This window comes from Chlorocebus sabaeus, chromosome 5 (assembly GCF_047675955.1).
Source record: "Chlorocebus sabaeus isolate Y175 chromosome 5, mChlSab1.0.hap1, whole genome shotgun sequence".
Lineage (NCBI taxonomy): Eukaryota > Metazoa > Chordata > Mammalia > Primates > Cercopithecidae > Chlorocebus > Chlorocebus sabaeus.
Genome location: NC_132908.1, coordinates 24297205 through 24315286, shown reverse-complemented (window position 1 = coordinate 24315286; position 18082 = coordinate 24297205).

Genomic DNA, 18082 nt, shown 5'->3' with positions numbered 1-18082 from the left:
TCACTGATGTATTCACTCACCCATCCACCCACCCATGTATTGATCCATTCATCCATCCATCCATCCATCCATCCATCCATCCATCCATCCAACCATCTACCACCCATACAACCACTTACCCACCTACCTATTTATCCATTCCACCACTCACTCATAAATCCACTCACCCACTCACCCATCTATCCATCCACACATCTACCCATCCATTCACCCATCCACCCAGTAATCCACCCATATACCCATTTATCCATACATTCACCCATCAACACATACATTCACTCACCAATCTATCCTTTTACCCATCTATCCACCCATCTACTTGCTCACCTATCAACCCATCCACCCATCTATCAATTCACCCATTCTCCCATTCATTCACCCATCCATCTGCCTGCTTACTTACCCATACATCCACCCATCCACTCACCCATCATCCATACATTCACCCTTCCATCCTCTACATACACCCCCTACCAGTCCTTTCATTCATTCATCCATTCACTCACCCATCTACCCATCCACTCATCCATCACACATTCATCCATCCACCCATCCATCTACCTGCCTACTCATACATCCATCCACCCACCCAGCCAGTCATCCATCCATCTTATCTATCCACCCATTCACTCATCTACCCACCCATTCACCCACCTACCCATTCATCTATCCACCCATTTATTCATCTAGTCATCCATTTGTCTACCCACCTATCCACCCATCTACTCACTCATCTATCTATCCACCCATCCACCCACCCATCCATTCACACACACATCCATCCATCCATCCATCCCTCCACCTATCCTTCCATCCACCCATTCACCCATCCACCCATTCATTCATTCATTCATCCATTCATCCATTCACCAATTCAGTCATCCACCCATCTCTTCATCCACCCATTTACCCACTCATATACCCATTCACTCATACAGTCATCCACCCACCTACCCACTCTCCCATCCATCTATCCACCCATCCTCCCTTCCATCCATCTACTCAACCATCCCCCATCCATCGACTGATATACCTATTCACCCATCCATCTATCTGTTCCTCTACCCATCTATCCACTCATCCATTCACCCATCCATTCACCCACTCACTCACCCATCAATCCATTCACACATATACCCATATGTCCACCTATCTACCAATGCATTCACTTCTTTCCATCTTTACTTCCATCACCCTAGTCAAAGCCAGCATCATCTTTTATCCTTCACTACTGTAAATATTCTTCTAACTGGTTCCCCTGTTTTAATTCTTGCCCACCCTTCCTGCAATCAGTTTTACCTAACAGCCAGAATGATCCTTTAAAAATATAAGACAATTCTTGTCACTGCCTGCCTAAAATCTTTCTATGACTCCCAATCCTCTTAGCTTATCTCCCAAATTTCTTATTTAATGCAACATTCGGAGTGATCTGACCCCTCCTTTCCTCTCACATTCTTTTAGATCACAATCCTTCCATCCCACTGTACTTAAACCACTTGAGAATTGTCTCAAGACCTGTATCACGTGAAGACCTCTTTTGCCTAAGATATTTCCCTTGCTGCTTAGATTTCTGCTTCCTTTGAGCAACATGGCCTTGTTAGGCACTTACAAAGGCCAACTCCCAACTCAGCAAGCCAGCATTGGGCACAGCCTCTTGGGATGTCCTGGTGAGCCATGTCTTTGCTGGGCAACATTCTCAATTCTGATGGTGTACAAATCTTCATTTTTTTTCTCTTCCCCTTTTCCCAACTTGATGAACTTCTACCCAACACAGTTTATTCAGATCACAGCACTACTTGGTGCAAGTTTAAGTTACACTGAATACTTTGAGGCATAGAGCTCAATAGACCAGGTCAATCTATAGGATATATAATTTGGTAGAAGTTCTCAATATAAATAATAATGTGGTGTCCAAGAAGAGCAGCAGGAGCTTCTACATCAAGGGCAATTGGATTTTCTTCTAAAAGTAGTACGTTTCACCTTGACCTGTCTGAAGTCAATGTCTTGAATTCTGTCTCCTCAAACAATATTTCTTCCACTTGCTGATTTCAGAATTCCATTGCAAATTCTCAGCTTCATGATCTGCTTTTCATATTATTGCCTTGAATGTTACAAGTGTTCTCAACTCCTCCTAATCTTATTAAACTGCTGTTTTCACAAAGTAACTGGGTGATTTTCAGTCCATGCACGTTGGGATTTAGCACAGCATGCAAGCAGCTAAGCTGATGTCAACTTCTGAATTGAAAGCAGCCAGATATACCCAACCTCCCCTGCCCCTGCCTCAGACAAAGGTTTCACCTGTCCAGGTTTGATGACTTTGATATCTCTGAGGGCAGAAGGGACACTCTGCCTCTCTGACTCTTGGGAATAAATAGCAAGGTCAGAGGTGACTGATGGGCGACAGAAGAGAAGAGCTCTCTCCTGATTCTATCATGTGATGAAGAGAACTGGGAATTAGGAAACCTTGGTCCTACCTGCATTTTGACTGCTTTCCCATGAGCAATATTGACCAAGTCACCGTATGTCACTGGGCCTCACCTTGGATTCTAGTTCCTTACTTTTGAAGAGAAGTTGAACCAGTAGTTCTAAGTCATTATTTACGCTATGGCCTGCCAATCACCCAGTAAACCCAGAGGCTATGACAAGTCAGACAGACTAGCCAAATAGCCTATTTCTCTAATTTTTAAATGAAACTCAAAGGGACAGAATTGATCTCTCTAAAAAATTGTCTACAAAATGTCAGACTATACAAACAAAAAAAAAAAGCTATTTATTTTTTCTCTCTCTCTTCCTTCCTCATCTTTTCCCCTCTTTTCTCTCCTCTCCTCTTTCTCTCCCCACTTCCTGTCTTTTTTCTCCTTCCTCCCTCCTCTACACTTCTTTTCTTATTTAACTCCCCGCCTTCCTCCCTTTCTTAACTTTCTTCCTTTAACTTCTTTCCTTCCTTCCTTCCTTCCTTCCTTCCTTCCTTCTTTCCATCCCTCCCTCCCTCTTTAACTTCCTTCCTTCCTCCTTTCTTCCTTCCTTTAACTCCCTTCCTTCCTTCCTTTAACTGCTTTCCTTCCTTTCTTCCTTAACTCCCTTCCTTTCCTCCCTTCCTTTCTTCTTCCTTCCTTCCCTCCTTCCTTCCTCCCTCTCTCCCTTCCTTCTCCCTTCCCTTCCCTTCCCTCCTCATTTTACCTTTCCTTTTTCTATTATGTGATAACTGCAACCCAGCCTCATCTTTCTCCTAGAGTCTGCTTGTCTTCGATTTCTTATTGTTACTGGGAGGTTGGATAACATCACTATCCATCAGGGTTCTCCAGCGAAAGAGACTATTTGTCTCTGTGCGTGTGTGTGCACCACATGTGTGTATGTCTATATTAAGAGATTTATTTTAAGAAATTGGCTCACATGATTGTGGGGGCTGGCAAGTCTGAATTTGTAGGGCAGGCTGGCAGGCTGGAAACTCAGGCAGGAGTTGATATTCAAGTCTTGAGGCAGAATTTCTTTTATTGGAAACCTTGAGTTTTGATTTTAAGGCTTTCAACAGATGAAATAAAGCCCACCTATATTGTTGAGGGAAATCTCCTTTATTTAAAGCCTATTGATTATAGGTTTTAGCCATATCTGCAAAATACCTTCAAAGCAACTCCTAGAATATTGTTTGATTAAATAACTGGGTACTCTAGACTTGCTAAGTTAACACAAAAAGTTTACCATCACAGCATCCAGTCACTTTCACATACACAGTGCTTGAGATCTTCAGACCTTAATCAAAATTCTGTATGTTCACTCTTATCTGGGTCTTCGCTGAGTCCTCCTTTCTCTCTGGTACGAGGGACTGGAAGGCAGAGGCTACAGCTGTAGCAAGGATCATCCAGCTCAGGACAGCTCAGGAGCCTTTCTAGGGTTCAGAAAGCTATGACTGTAAGAGCATTCCTGGAGGGCAGAGTTGGGCTGAGGATGGAAGCACAGCCCAGTCCCGCAAGCTGGGTTCCTGGATCAGCAGGAAAGAGGCTACTCTGGAAGGAGATTTTCCTTCTTAAACCCAATTCATGTTGCCAGCAGGAAGGCAAAGGGATGGCTGGTGCTTGTAACTGGAGGTAAAGATGACACTGGGAATGATGATGGTATGGGTTTCATCAAGAGGGCACTTATTGTGATAGTTAATACTCAATATCAACTTGATTGGATTGAAGGATGCTAAGTATTGATCCTGGGTGTGTCTGTGAGGGTGTTGCCAAAGGAGAATAACATTTTAGTCAGTGAGCTGGGAAAGGCATACCTACCCTTAATCTGGGTGGGCACCATCTAGTCAGCTGCCAGAGTGGCCAGAATATAAAGCAGGTAGAAAAATGTTAAAAGACTAGACTGCCTTAGCCTTCCAGCCTGCATCTTTCTCAGTGCTGGATGCTTCCTACCCTTGAACATTGGGCTCCAAGTTCTTCAGCTTTGGGACTCTCACTGGCTTCGTTGCTCCTCAGCTTGCAGATGGCCTGTTGTGGGATCTTGTGATCATGTGAGTCAATACTCCTTAACAAACTCCCTTCATATATACAATCTATCCTATTAGTTCTGTCCCTCTAAAGGACCCTGACTAATATACTTACCACAGTCATTATAATAAGAGAAAACTTGGATGACCTCTGGCTTGAAGCAGGCTGAGACCTCAACAGGGAGAAAAAGAGAGGAGAACTGGTTGGAAAAAAGGTTCTATAACTAGGAGGCAGCCCATCTATACTTCACAGTAATAGTGGTAGTAGTAGTAAAGTAAGAGTAACAGCTAACAGTTGTGGTTCTGTGTGCTAGCACTGTTCTAAGTACTATACACACATTAATTCATTTGATGCTCACAGCAATGTTATGAGGTTGTTACTATTACCATCAAATTTTAAAATGTTAATTTATTTATTATTACAATTTTTTTAAAGAAAGGCTCTCAATCTGTTGCCCAGGCTGTATTGTAGTGGCACAATCATGGCTCATTGCAGCCTCGAACTCCTGGGCTCAAGCAATTCTCCTGCTTTGACCTCCCAAGTAGCTGGGATACAGGTATGAGCCACCATGCCTGGCCAATTTTTAATTTTAATTTTAATTTTTAGAGATAGCATCTCACCATGTTTCCCAGGCTATTCCAGAACACTTGGCCTCAAGCAATGAACCCTCCTGGGTTCATCCACATTTTATGTACAGGAAAGCTTAGACACAGAGATATTAAGTAATTTATTTGAGTTTCCACAGCTAGTAAGTGGCAGAGCTAGGATTCAAACCCAGGAAGTCTGACTTCAGACTCTATGTTTGTAATCACCATGCAACACTTTAAGAACACAAGATCCAAAATATGGTGCAGATCTAGGCCTGGATCTGGCCAAAGACTATACTCAACCACGAACATTCATTGAGCAGTAATTACATTTCAAGTGTTTTTCTAGGCAGTAGCCATGTAGTGGTGAACAGGATGTGACAATGGACTCTAGTCATGATAGAACTTGGCAACTGGAAGTCCTAGGACAAATGTCAAGTTTATTGATCATTAGTAGCATATAGATCTAAATTAATCTAGAGATCTTGGCATGTCCCCACAATGTGAGGCCTGTGGGGCAGTAGGAGTCATTTTCATTTGTCAAACTCAAGAAAGATGAGTAATTCAGATTTGTAGATTATTGCTTGGATGTTGGTGTTCACAAAGACGATGTCCTAACATGGTTGAAGAATGAACTCTGGAACCAAAATTTCTGAGTTCCAACCCAGGCTCTGATGCTCATGACCCATGTGACAGTGGGCAAGTTGTTCTACCTTTGTGTGCCTCACTTCTCTTGACTTCAAAACAAGGGTAATAAGAGAAAACATTCCTCCTAGGATTGTATTTAATATGTCAATATTTATGAAGTACTTAGAATTGGACCTGGTTGATTGTAAATGCTGTAAGAGTGCTTGTGAAAGGAATTCCTCTAGCTTTTATTCCCATCAAAAATCAAGTTGATTATCTCTTTATAAATAACTACTTCTTTTTTCAGTCTCCACTACTTCTGTGAATGGCACCTGCTTTGGCTCCCCAAGTAGCTGGGACTATAGGTATGAGCCAACATACCTGGCTATTTTTATTTTTGGAGATAGCATCTCACTATGTTGCCCAGGCTATTCCCGAAGGCTGAACACAATCTTTGCCCAGTTGGCCAGATTCACATGGAACTCATGCGGAGCCTCTCCCGGCACTACCTTGGGGAGACTTTGACGGGCTCTCAAGAGATACCCTCAAGGTTCTCAAGGCTTCTCTCTCTAATGTCACCAACTTATTTTCACCACTTGCATCCTGAAACCATTTGATGGTTCCTTATGAATAATCCTTCTGTTTAGAATTTTATGTATTTAAAAATTTAACTTTTATTTTAGATTTTGGGGTACATATGCAGGTTTGTTACATGGGTATATGGCATGACACTGAGGTTTGGGATACAAATGGTCCCATCACCCAGGTAGTAAACATAGTACCCAATAGGTAGTTTTTCAGTCCTTGCCCCCATCTCTCCCGCCCCTTCTCTAGGAGTCCCCAGTATCTGTTATTCCCGTCTTTATGTCCAGTGTACTCAATCTTTAGCTCCCACTTGTGAGAGCTTGAGGTATTTGTTTTTCTGTTCCTGTGTTAATTTGCTTAGGATTATGGCCTCCAGCTGCATCCATGTTGCTTTGAGGAGATGATTTTGTTCTTTTTTATGGCTGTGTAGTATTCTGTGGTTTGTATGTCCCACATTTTCTTTATCCAATCTACCATCGATAGCCACCTGGCATGATTTTATGTCTTTACTATTATGAATAGTGCTATAATGAACATATGAGCACAAGTGTCTTTTTGGTAGAATGATTTATTTTCCAATGGGTATATACCCAATGGTGAGATTGCCAGATTGAATAGTAGCTCTGTTTTAAGTTCTTTTAGAAATCACCAAACTGCTTTCCACAGTGGTCTAGCTACCTCTTCAGACTCTTGTCCCACACTTCTTTGAAAGGCATTCCAAGCTCTAGTCTTCCTGAACTGCATAATTTCCCTGTTCCCCATTTCTGTGCCTTTGCTGCATTACCATTTATGTCTAGGATGCATCTTCTCACTATCTGATCAAATGCAGCCCTTCCTCCAAGGGCCATCACTTCCAGCGTGAAGTCCTCCCTGATTTGCCACCCATCAGCATGGGTTTGCTCTGTCCTCTGAACCTCCAGGTTGAGATTTGTACACACCATACAATGAGGATCATTTTGGGCCTTTTACTCAAGTTAGCAGGGATTTGGTGGATCACAGGGATTAATGGCAGAGAGTCTGGAGCCAGACCATTCTGGCTTTGTCCTCTATCATTTTTAGTTACCAGGGTTGAAACCAGAGATAACTTTCAGCTTCCAGCCTCAGCTCTTCTCTCTTTTCTTTTCTTTTCTTTTCTTTTCTTTCTTTTCCTTTTCTTTTTTCTTTTTCCCTTCCTTTCCTCTCCTCTCCTCTCCTTTCCGTTTTTTTTCCACTTTGTTGCCCAGGCTGGAGTGCAGTAGTGTGATCTCGGCTCACTGCCACCTCTGCCTCCTGGGTGCAAGCGATTCTCGTGCCTCAGCCTCCCCAGTAGCTGAGACTACAAGTGTGCACCACTATGCCCAGCTAATTTTTCTTGTATTTTTTAGTAAAGACAGGGTTTCACTATGTTGGCCAGGCTGGTCTCAAACTCCTGACCTCAGGTCATCTGCCTGCCTTGGCCTCCCAGCCTCAGCTTTTCTGATGTCCACAATGGAAATAGTTGCGGCTGCCCTTAGGACCTCATGACTGGTCCCCAGTTTTCACCTTTGTTCCTATGCACCCTTGTTCATTCCTACACAGTTCTCAGTGATCCTTTGCAAACTTAACTTAGATAATGTTACTCCTTTGCTTTAAAATCATCCAGTACATTTTCACTGTCCTTAGAACAAAATCCAAAATTCTTCCCTTGGCTTCTTGACTTCTCTGATCTAATTTCCCACCCTCCTCCCTCTCCCTCTGCCTTGGCCTGCTGGCCTCCACTGACTGTGTTCTCAACCTGGAACACTCTTCTTCAGGCGTCCCCATGACTCACTCTCTTATTCCGTTCATTCATTGGTGAGGCTTCCCCAGACCTACCTGCTATAAAATGGCTTCCTCGCTCCTCTTCGTTTACTTTGCCTTGTAAGTGATCACCTCCAGGTGTATTGTAGACTTCTTTCTTTCTTTATTGTTTGTCTTTCTCCTCGCTACCTCAGGAATGATAAACTCCAGGACAGAGGACTGCTGCGGTGTTCCTCATTTGATTCCAGGCACCGAAAAAAAAATTCTTGACATATTCTGGGCACTTGATTAATAGTTATTAAATGAATGAGTGAGGTTGAGCACAGTGCCAGGCTCCTGGTAAGTATTCAACGTGCAATAGCCATTAGTATTTAACTCTTAGTGCTTGAGCTCACGTCCGTCTTCCCCACTGGTGTGCATGCTCTTCAAGGGCAGTGGCCATGGCTTATTCATCTCTGTATTCCCCCATAGAACCCAGCACAGGGTAGGAGCCAACTCATGCATGTTAATGTCAAAGACTTCTGTAGACATCAGAAGGGAAAAACTGAAAAAAGAAAAAAAAAAAAAAAGAATTGAGCAAAAGCAGCCCCTTGCCTCGGTGTGCCGGCATTTGATGGATTTGGAACATTTCATCACCCTGTTATCTCTGGCAGCTAAGACACGGAGCCTTGACAGAATGGAGAAAGAAGAGGTTAAAGGACTGCTGCTGGGGCCAGGCTGCCATCCCCCTAGGGGCTTGCACCTCCCAGGAAGAGCACACTGGGGTCCCTGCCTCTGCCTGCCTCCTTGCCTCCCATTCCTTCCTCCAGCCATTCTATGTTCCCAGCACTCAGCCTCCCCTGCTGTCTCAGTCCCTGAAGGAGCAGAGACACCCTCTCCTTCCTACGTAAGCATTAGTCACTCTCCGGGAGAGTGCCATGACAAGATCCCATCTCAGCGGTGCCCAGGGAATCCGACACCTGTGAGCCATGTATATTTTCTTCCAACTCTTGGTCGTGCTGTGAATGTTATTAAAATGCCCTATTTATCAGAGTGAAAAAAATTCCAGCTTAAGCCAAACAATATATAGGATTCAAAATACAAGCTGGGAATTTAATTTCCACAGGACTAGTGGTGAACAAGTAAAGGAGGGTAGTTTATGATTCTCCTGAGGGGAAGCAGAAGGCTAGCCAAGTACTTGGAGGTGATTCTTTCCTCTCCCCCTTCCCCTGCCCAAACTCTCCCTTGCAGGCCTCTGTCTGCTCCGGGTCGTCCTTGGAGCAATGCAATTCCCTGAATGGTTGGAGAGCACAGCTGGTAGTGGTGTCGGTGTGTGAGCGACGGAGAAAGGGGTGATGATCCTGCCAGCACCAAACATCTGGAACATCCCCAGATGTGTTTACCTAAAGAGAGAGAGTGTCAGATAATAGGGGAGAGTAGAGGCAGTGGTTTAGAAAGAAAACAGTGGCCAGGTGCAGTGGCTCACGCCTGTCATCCCAGCACTTTGGGAGGCAGAAGCAGGAGGATCATTTGAGGCCATGAGTTCAAGACCAGCCAAGGCAGTATCGCAAGACCTCCTCTGTATAAAAACTTTTTAAAAATTACCTGACATGGTGGCACATGCCTGTAGTTCAGCTACCTGGGATACTAAAGTGGGAGGATCACTAGAGCCCAGGAGTTTGAGGTTGCGGTGAGCTATGATCATGCCAGTGTATTCCAGCTTGAGCAACAGAGCCTGTCTCCAAAATAAATAAATAAATAAATAAATAAATAAATAAATAATTACTATGTATTATGTATCAGGCTTTATTCTAAATAATTCTTCTGTTACTTTATTTGATTTTCACCACTACCCTGAGGCAGGTGCCAGTATTGTTCTCCCTTTATAGATAAGAAAACTGTGGCTCAGAGAGGTTAAGAATTTACTCCAGGTCACACAGATGGAGGTGGCAGGTGGATCTAACTAAAGGCAGTTTGATCAGCCAAACCCCACATTGGAGAAGAGTGGTTGGATCCTGCAACTGCTGCAAGCATCACCTTACACTTGAACAGTTGCTTTCTGCAAAGTAGTTCCCTATAACGCCCAGAATAATGATAACCATCACCCATATTCACTGGTACTTAGCAGGTGTTTGCAGAACACTTCTCTGGTGTCTTGTTTATTCCACACAACAGCCTCAGGAGGTAAGTTCTATTTTTATCCCCACATTTCAGATACAAAGACTGAGGATGAGAAACATGAAGGGATGTGCTCAGCATTGCAGTGGAACCAGAAGACAAAGCCAAGGAGTCTGGCTGCACAGAACACACACCTAACCTTTATATATTCTGTCTCTTACACATACTCAGACACAAGATGCCACTCCAATGCAAGAGGACACAAGTATGTATTATTTTTAGCATGCGTTTGGGAAGATGTCAGCTCATTATTGCACTTGCTGTGTGAACATGTGAAAATCACATGTCTTCTCAAAGCTGCAGCCTCTTCAGTTTCACCTGTGAAATGAGAAAACAAGATGTATCATGTATCGGAAAGTAACTAAATTCCCTGAGGTGTAGGAGGTCCTCTGGGTGTGTGAAAGGCAGAGATGGAGGGAAGAAGAAAGAAAAAATGGATGTGGGAAGGAAGGAAAGCACTTGGGAGGAAGAGAGGAAGGATGGTAGAGGAGGAGAAAGAGAAAAAGGAAGGAAATAAGGGACAAGGAAAGGAAAAAAGGAGAGAGAAAGGGAAAAAGGAAGGAAGGAAGGAAGGAAGGAAGGAAGGAAGGAAGGAAGGAAGGAAGGAAGGAAGGAAGGAAGGAAGGGAAGAGGAGGGAGAGAAGAAAAGAGAGGCCACAGACTGATGTGAATCAGCCTATTGGGACATTTAAAAAATCCCTTTACTATAACCCCAGCACTTTGGGAGGCCGAGGCAGGCAGATTACGAGGTCAGGAGATCGAGACCATCCTGGCTAACATGGTGAAACTATGTTTCTACTAAAAATACAAAAACTTAGCAGGGTGTGGTGGCACGGGCCTGTAGTCCCAGCTACTCGGAGGCTGAGGCAGGAGAATTACTTGAACCCAGGAGGCGGAGGTTGCAGTGAGCCACAATCACACCACTGCACTCTAGCCTGGGCAACAGAGCGAGACTCCATCTCAAAAAACAAAAATAAAAATAAAAATAAAATCCCTTTAGCTTGGCAACCCTTTAAATGGCAGCTTTCTGTGTACCAGGCATATCCTTCAGTCCTCATGATGTAGCTCACATTATCTCCACTTTGCAGATGAAGAAACTGAGGCACAGAAAGGTGAGACGCCTGCCAAGGATTGCTTCCCTGGTAGCTTGCACAGCCCAGGCTGTAGCACAGGCAGCGAGGCCCCTGGGTCTCTGCCATTAACCCAGAGCTGCCACGGTGAGGGGCAGGAGCGGGCAGCTGCAGCAACAGTGGAGCTGATTCTATTCCTGCATGGTGGCTGAGCTGCCCCCACACCCCAGTTTCAATCAGTGTTGCCTGTGTAAGGATCATCTTCACATGGGAGCCTGGCATTAAGAACAGGGTGCAACAGATGGGTACTGGTTACTTCTCATGGGCAGGTGCCCAGCTGTGGTCTTACTCCCTCCATGTACCGCGTCCCCAAGTGTGTTTCACACACCACTGAGGCGGCACATGAAGGAAACAGCTCTGTTTTTTGTTTGTTTTGTTTTGTGTTTTTGTTTTCTCTTTTTTGAGTCTCACTCTGTTGCTCAGGCTGGAGTGCAGTGGCGTGAGCTCGGTTCACTGCCACCTCCGCCTCTGGGGTTCAAGTGATTCTCCTGCCTCAGCCTCCCGAGTAGCTGGGATTAGAGGCACCCGCCTCCATGCCCGGCTAATTTTTGTATTTTAGTAGAGACAGGGTTTCACCATGTTGGCCAGCCTGGTCTTGAACCCCTGACCTCAAGTGATCTGCCTGTGTTAGCCTCCCAAAGTGCTAGGATTATGGGCGTGAGCCACTGTGGCTGGCTGTGACAGCTCTGTTTTTAAAGTTATCTGTTGTTTAACGTGCATTAGGAATGAACAGTGTTACTGTGGTCTGCAGGATGCTATTAATAAAGTTATGGATAAATAATATTCACTTTAAAAATAAAAGTGGTTCAATTTAAGGGGAAAAAATTAATTAACTAGTAGCCCCAGAAGTACACATATATGAAGGCAAGACAAGAATGATGGCAGTTAGGAAATTGCATTGTTTCATCTAATTCTCGCTACAACCCTGCATTTGAGTTTATTAATCCCGTTTTATAGGTGAGAAACAATAAGTTTTAGATCAATCAAAAAGCTTGCCCAAGAATGCAAAATGATATGGCCACTAACAGGAGTATGGATGTTCCTCAAAAAAGTTAAACATAGAACTATTATATGATCCAGCAATCCCACTTCCTGGGTATTTATTCCAAAGAATTGAAGTCAGGATCTTGAAGAGTCCAGTGTCCACTGCACTCCAGTGTCCACTGCAGCATTATTCACAACATCCAAGATGCATAAACAACCTAAATATTTAGCAGTGGATGAGGGAATAAAAAAATGTGGTCTTCACATACAGCGGAATCCAATTCAGCCATGAAACAGAAGGAAATTCTGCATTCCAAGACAACCTGGATGAAACTTCAGGAACTGGGACATTATGCTTAGTGACATATGCTGGTCACAGAAGAACAGATACTGCATGAGTTCATATTTAGGATATATCTATATCTAAAACTGTCAATTACGTAGAGCCACAGTAGAATGGTGGCTGTCAGAAATGAGGAGGAACAGAAATGAGTTACTAACCAAGGGACACAGTTCCAGTCAAGCAAGATAAATCAGCTCTAGAAATGCTGCAGATGAATTTCAGAGAAGTTAAGCAACTGGCTAGGAATTATTCAGCCAATAGGCAGTGGTGCTAGAATTCACACCTCGGACTGTCTGACTTCTCAGATCACAATCCCACCACTCCACAAAGCTATGAGAATGACAGAAGTTTACGAAATTGTGATATTTTACAACATTGCACCTATGGTCAACAATAACATATTATACACTTAATTTTGTAAGAGGGTAGATCTCAAGTTAAGTGTTCTTATGACTATATATATACACACATGTGTGTATATATATATGTGTGTGTATATATATACACATATATTTTAGTTAGCTTGCCCAAGGTCTAGAATGTAAAATGAAGCTGGGTGTGGTGGCTCACGCCTGTAATCCCAGCACTTTGGGAGGCTGAGGCTGGTGGATCACTTGAGGTCAGGAGTTTGAGACCAGTCTGGCCAACATGGTGAAACCCTGCCTCCACTAAAACACAAAAATTAGCTGGGCATGGTGGCAGGCAACTGTAATCCCAGCTACTCGGGAAGCTGAGGCAGGAGAATCTCTTGAACCCGGGAGGAGGAGGTTGCAGTGAGCTGAGATTGCACCACTGCATTCCAGCCTGGATGACAGAGCGAGACGCCGTCTGAAAAATAAATAAATTAATGAAATCAAACGTAAAATGAGCAAATTGGAACTCTGAGTGAAAGTGATTGACCAGTGTGGAGTTCTTTGTTCATCATTTCAATAGTTTATTCTTCTTGCTGCCCTTAACCTTGAGACTCATAACAAACGCCACCATCACCCACCTATCTCGTTCCATCTCTGCCTTCCCTTTCTGTCAAAGTACTCACCGAAACCTAGCGCAGTCACTAAAGCTGATGGAAGTGTATTTATTTAAATTGTCAAGATAAATTAACTTTTAGAGTCCCGTTGGAGGAGTCCTGCAAGACTGGGCCATGGGTTGGGAGCCATGAATATGCAAATGCACGCTGCCATTGAATTCAGCGGCTGCGAACATATTTGGAGGCAGCTGTTCATTTAATAATCTGGGACAACCACAGGAATAGACAACCGGTCGCTCTGGCCCATTTGCATGGGTAAAGTGATAATTTTATAACACAATTGCAGCAATTAGGTTTCCCCAGACAAAGCCAGGGGAACACCATTTGGGAGCAATCTCTGGTGTTGTCAGCCAAAGCCTACTGCAGCCTTACCCAGCTGTCAGACGTAACAACCTGCTTCCTATAGAAGCAGCCTTATGAAGTGGTGGGGGGGTTGACCCCAGGAGTCCGACAGACCCAAGTATGGATTCCAGTATCACTTCCTGCTGTATAAACCCCAACTCATTGCTTAACTTCACTGAACCTCATGCATTCATTCATTCATTTATTTGTGAATGAAGAAATTCATGGTACTTTCTTTTAACGGGTGGTTGTGAAGATTAAAAGTGATAATATATCTAAAACCTTTAGAACACTGTCTGGTACCATGGTTTTCAAACTTCTCTGTGTAATAGAATCACTGGGGAACTTCTAAAAAATTACTGATGCCTAGGCTGTACCTCTAGAGATTCTAATTGGAGCATGAATCTTTAAAAACACCCCAGGTGATTGCAATACATAGCCAAGGCTGAAAACGACTCTTCAAGTACAAAAGAGATGCTCTATAGACAGAAGCTAGTGTAATTATTTCCTTAGTCTCAGCACTCATGGGGGTAAGTATAAAACTCTTTCTCACTTACAAGGAGGCTTGGAATTCACCTGCAATGTAAACTTAATCCCCATTCCTGATATAGTCAAAGTCTATTCTTCCTAGAAGAGGAGAAAAGTGAGATGTAGTGGGATGCAGGAAGCATTGCTTCCAAGGAAACTGGGTGATGATGGGTTCAAGAAAAACCATGAAACACACAGACAAAGTGGTCAAAGGGTATTCCCCATATATATGCTTGTCTCCTTTCCCCACACACACCAAGTAATGGTGTGGACCAGTTACCCTAACAATTCCACCCAATGCTGTAACCTAGCTGTTCTTCCTGGAGGGGCATGAGACATGAACATGACCCCTGGGCATCTATGTGAGAAGCAGGCTGCAGCTTCCTGATCTGACTACCTGTGGCCTTGGTGCTTGTCCTCTGCACCTTTTTTGCAATTCCTGGACAAGACTAAAATCCATCCCAAATCCAAGACCTTCTCACCTGGGTCATTGGCCCCATACCCAGTTCCATCTTCTTCTGATTTTGACATCTTCTTTGTCACCTTGGCTGGAACACTCTGTTCTAAACTGTAGGCACACATTGGTGTAACAACCAAGAGCCATTCTCAGCTCTCTATTTGCCGGCAGAAACCACTTTACATCTTAGAGAAGAAAATGCCAGATATTCACTCTCCTAGACTCCCTTGCAGCTAATGGTGGCCCAGTGATGGCCAGTGTGACATAGGCAAAAAAAAAATCTTCTGGAAGGCTTTGGAAAAAGATGCTTCTCTTTGATGGCAAGAGAGAAAAGAATGAGGAAAGCCCTGTGATTTCTGTCTTTGGTCCTGACCTTGAATGCTGTTGTGTAAGGACGTGGTGCTTGGAAATTGTGGAGCACACTGCAGTGCTCCCTAATACCTGGGTTTCTTCTGTCCAGGCAATACACCTGTGCTACATTCACCACCTTCCTTTGCAGTAGATGAGGCTCTCTGACCGAGTTCTAGATCTCCAACAGAAGCAGTGCTCTCCACACCCAGGCCTGGCCCATGAAACCTTCCTGTTAGGAATATTGCCCTTTTTTAAAACCTCTCTCCTGGGCAGAGAAGACTCCAGACTTAGAAAGGGGTAGAACCAAGATGGAAGGAACCTGTGTCTCTGAGTGACAGACAGGAAAAGAGCTCCTGCCTCAATTCTCTCCCATCAACTCTTGTTGGACTATGATGCGCAAGAGAGAAATATTGTTTAAAGCACGTGTTTTACTGCCACTAAAATTTTAGGGTTGTTTGTTAGAGCAACTACATTACCTTGACTGATAGAGAGCCACTGTGGTCATTTTGCCAACTGGTGGGAGATAAATCTGACTCACTGAAAAAGACAGACTTGAAGACAGAAGGACCTTGTGATCTTATGGATATTCTGAGCTGCTCCACCAACCTGAGAACTCCTACCCCCAGAGGTAATAATAAATCTCCCTGATTCCAAGCCATGTTCCTCTAAGGCTGGGCAAGGGCCAAAGGTGGGCCTGGCCAACTGGATCTGAGAGTATGAGAATGAGAGACAATAGGCCAGTTCAAGGGGACTTTATCAAAAAGGAAGTGAGGTGGGCTTTGCAATAGTTTGGAGTGTGATAGTCAGAGAGGGGAGGCCCACTTTCTTTAAAATAATGCTATGAAACCAAGGCAACCATGCACTCTCAATCATTCATCCTGGGGCTGGTGACCCTTAGGCTCAGCCTCCATGGGTATTGTGGCTCATCTGGTTGGGAACCAGCATGACACTTTCCCCTCAACTTGGTTTCCATTTGCCGCCTACCTTGGAGCCCACAGCACAACAGAGGAAGGAGAAAGGTTCACTTGCTCTCAGAGCCTCAGACACAGATGATGCTGAACTCGGCCTTCATTGCTGTGGCCTCAGACCTGACAGTGAGGACACTTCAAGTCCGAATGTCAGTGATGTCCTAGGAAATTATTCGGTGAGGCTTCTGGAGCATCTCTCTTTTTTTTTTTTTTTTTTTAACTTGCAGTAATGAAAAGTTAATTTGAGTTCCAGAAAGTAGTGAAGTTAGTGAGCAACACCACTTTATTTCACAGAGTCCAACTGCCAAGTTGCTCTTTACATTTTTTAGTCTGAAATAATAGAAGCTTTATTTATTAAGGAAAAACGAAAATCCAACCATGATAACTCTCTTTTTAAATGTGCAATGAGTTTTTTTATTTTTATTATTTTTCTTCTTCTCAATTTTTATTTTAGGCTCAAGGGGCACATGTGCAGGTGTGTTATGTGGGTAGATTGTGTTTTGCAAGGGTTGGGGGCACAGATAGTTTTGTCGCCAAGGTAATCAGAATACCCAGTAGGTAGTTTTTCAATCCTCATCCTCTTCCCGCCATTCACTGTCAACCAGGCCCTGGTGCCTATTGTTCCCTTTTTTGTGTCTATGTGTACTCAATGTTTAGCTCACGCTTGTAAGCGAGAAAATGCAATATTTGTTTTTCTGTTCCTGTGTTAATTTACTTAGGATAATGGCCTCCAGCTCCATCTGTGTTGCTGCAAAGGGCATGATCTCATTCTTTTTTATGGCTGTGTGGTATTCCATGGTGCCACATTTTCTTTCTGCTGTCCACCGTTGAAGGGCATCTAGGTTGATTCCATGTCTTTGCTATTGTGAATAGTGCCACGATGAACCCAAGAACATGTTTCTTTAGGGTAGAACAATTTATATTCCTTAGAGTATGTACCCAGTAATGGGATTGCTGAGTTGAATGGTTCTTCTATTTTAAGTTCTTTCGGAAATCTCTAGATCACTTTCCACAGTGGCTGAACTAATTTACATTTCCGCCAGCAGTGTGTAAGCATTCGCTTTTCTCCACAACCTTGCCAGCATCTGTTATGCTTTTATTTTTTAATAACAGCCATTCTGACTAGTGTGAGATGGTATCTCATTGTGGTTTTGATTTGCGTTTCCTCAATGATTAGTAATATTGAGCATTTTTATATGAGTTTGTTGAATTGCAAAGTCTTTGAAGCTGTCATAGGGATCCCAGAAAGTCTTCTATCTGACCATGTAATAATAGTGGACCCAAAGCAGCCCATTGGTGATGTGACAGTGAAGAATGATGATAATTAACTATTGCACATGGCTCACGACCTGGCCGTGTGACTGCTCCTTGCTTTGAAACACTAAAACATGAATTCTTTATCCTCTAATCTATAGGCAACAATAGTGCCCAGCAGAAGCTGGCTGCCTGTGGGTGGAATTTGGGATTCTTAGCTAATGCCTAGGGAAGTCTACATGAAGGTTAGAAATGGGTTAGAAAGCACAGGGGTGTGGATACTGGGTTGGATTCCCTCTAAGAATATCTCTTGAAATCTTTTTATTTGGAGAAAGAGAAGACCTACACATGTTTAATGCTGTTACTTCAGAGGACTGAACTGCCTATCCCCTAAATTTGTATGTTGAAGCCCTCACCTTAATGTGATTATAACTGGAAGTCAGGCCTTTATGAAAGTAAGTAAGGTCAAATGAGGCCACAGGATGGGGCCCTGATCTGATAGGATT